Raw genomic sequence first — 2,508 nt, 5'->3', positions numbered from 1 at the left:
TCTTTCTTTCTTTCTTTCTTTCTTTCTTTCTTTCTTTCTTTCTTTCTGTCTGTCTTTTTTTTTAAAATTAAGATTTATTTGTTTTCTGTATTCACCATTCTCTCTTCAGACACACCAGAAGAGGGCATCAGACTCCATTGGAGATGGTTGTGAGCCACCATGTGGTTGCTGGGAATTGAACTCAGGACTCCTGGAAGAGCAGTCAATGCTCTTAATCACTGAGCCATCTCTCCAGCCCAGGAGACCTTTCTTTTCTAGTCCTCCAGTCTATTGGGTGTTCTGTGTGCTTCTTGTATCTTGATAGGGGTTTCCTTCTTTATGTTAGTGGATTTTTTTTCTTATGATTTTGTTTAAAATATTTCCTTTGACCTAGATTTCTTCTTCATCTATTCCTATTATTAGACTTGGTCTTTTCATAGTGTCTCAGATTTCCTGGATGTTTTGTGCCAGGATTTTTTTTAGATTTAACATTCTTTTTTGACTGATCTATCCATTCCTTCTATTGTGTCTTCAGTGCCTGAAACTCTCTCTTTCATCTCTATTATTCTGTGGGTGAAGCTTGCCTCTGAGGTTCCTGTTCAAGATCCTAAATTTTTCATTTCCATATTTCCCTCAGTTTGGATTTTCTTTATTGATTTTACTTCTACTTTCAGGTCGTGAACTGGTTTATTCATTTCCTTTCACTAATTGTGTTTTCAGAGATTTTTAAAAGGAATTTATTCATTTCCTCTTTAAAGACCTCTATCATATTCATAAAGGCTGTTTTAAGGTCTTTTTCTTGTGCTTCAGCTATATTAGAATACTAAGGGCCTGCTGTGGTAGTGTTGTGGGCTCTGGTGGAGACATAGTGTCCTGGCTATTGTTGATTGTGTTTTTATGCAGGTGTCTAGGCATCTGGGTATGGAACGATTGTAATTCTAGGGGCTGATAGCTGGTCTTGTCTTTGTTAGGTAGATGTTTTGTTCCTTGGTTTCTGTTACCATCTGTGGTTCTTAGGAGTGTGTAGTAGCTATGTGTTGCCTGGTAGGCAATTCTTCTGGGATTCTGATAGGTGTGGGGGTTTCAGGTAAGATGTGTTTTTGGCTATTGGGATCTGACACCTAGGAATGGGGATGGGGTAGAATAGGTGGAAGGTTGAGAGGATCCATAGAAGGGAGGAAAGCAGGGTGTTCTACTCGGATGTGCTTAGTTCCCTGGGAATAGCAGCAGTGAGAAAGGAGAGGCCACATCAGGTAGTGTGCTACAGAACTGGGGATGAGACTGGGAAAGGCCTGAGCAGGTGGTCTGACAGAGCTGGGGCTGAGACTGAGGGACTGGATTTGGAGACGAGGAGGAGGCTGTAATTAGCCTACCGGATTCCCTGGCCAGAGAGTGTGAAAGTCATTTGTTTTGTTTTGTTTGTTTGTTTGTTTTCCTGAGACAGGGTTTCTCTGTGTAGCCCTGGCTGTCCTGGAACTCACTCTGTAGACCAGGCTGGCCTCGAGCTCAGAAATCTGCCTGCCTCTGCCTCCGAAGTGCTGGGATTAAAGGTGTCTGCCACCATTGCCCAGTGTGAAAGTCATTTAAAAAAAAAAAAAAAAAAAAAAACGTGCTTCTAGCTATCCATACCCACTTTATCATTAAGAGCTCTGGACATCTCACTTGTTGAATTGAGCTTTGAAATGACAGTATGTCTACAGACACAACACATTTTGGGATCTGGGCCTCTAAAGAATGATTCTGCTCTCAGGGCAGATCATTTGCCATTTATTTACAGGTTTCTGGAATTTGATGTCTGAGGGACAGCTCAATTTTGTTTTGTTGAGACAGGGTCTCATTATGCCCTGGTTAGCTTGGAGCTCGCTCTGTAAATAAAGCTGGTCTTGACATTGGGATCACCTGCCTCGTGAATGCTGTGATTAGATATGTGCAGCAGTCCTCAATTGCTCGGTCTGTAGGCCATGGTTATCCTTTAGGACTAGACAGAGGAAGTTACGTCCAAATGAGCTCCTGGGTTCATTCTCCCATTTTGTGTCTTGAATCTTTTGAGAGACATTTTTGTTTTATCTGGAGCCTTTGTTTACAGGATAGGAGGAGACACTGTCTAGGTTTCCTCAGAGGTTGATGGTACTTACTGAGAGTCAATTGGTGACACTTTTTTTTTAGGAATTCCAGTAAGAATGCTGTCAACCTTAGTTCTGAGAGTTGGAGAGTCTAAGAAGTTTTTGCAGTGCTGTTATTTGAAAGTCAGATGTTACATGTTTTGATGCTCCTTTCCTTTCCTTTCCTTTCCTTTCCTTTCCTTTCCTTTCCTTTCCTTTCCTTTCCTTTCCTTTCCTTTTCTTTTCTTTCCTTTTCTCTCTGCTGGCCATAGATGATAATATTAACCATATGATGGCCATCCTAATTTGCAAGAAAGAGTGCATGTGTGTGTGTGTGTGTGTGTGTGTTTGCTCCTGTGTGTGTGCATGCATGCTTGTGTATACATGTGTGTGCTTGACAAAGAGAGAGGAAAGAAACAGTTATTTT

At 41.3% G+C, this 2,508-nt stretch overlaps 1 protein-coding gene across 2 annotated transcripts in view; it reads left to right on the top strand.

The window, feature by feature from the left end:
- Positions 1-2,508, top strand: part of St5 (suppression of tumorigenicity 5) — a 157,419-nt gene that overhangs the window by 5,303 nt on the left and 149,608 nt on the right. The window lies entirely within an intron of this gene.

The sequence above is a fragment of the Grammomys surdaster genome, unplaced genomic scaffold (genome assembly GCF_004785775.1).
Source record: "Grammomys surdaster isolate TR1022 unplaced genomic scaffold, NIH_TR_1.0 184, whole genome shotgun sequence".
In the NCBI taxonomy this organism is placed as follows: Eukaryota; Metazoa; Chordata; class Mammalia; order Rodentia; family Muridae; genus Grammomys; species Grammomys surdaster.
Note: the sequence above shows the minus strand (reverse complement) of the source record. Positions and strands in the feature narration are given on the sequence as shown.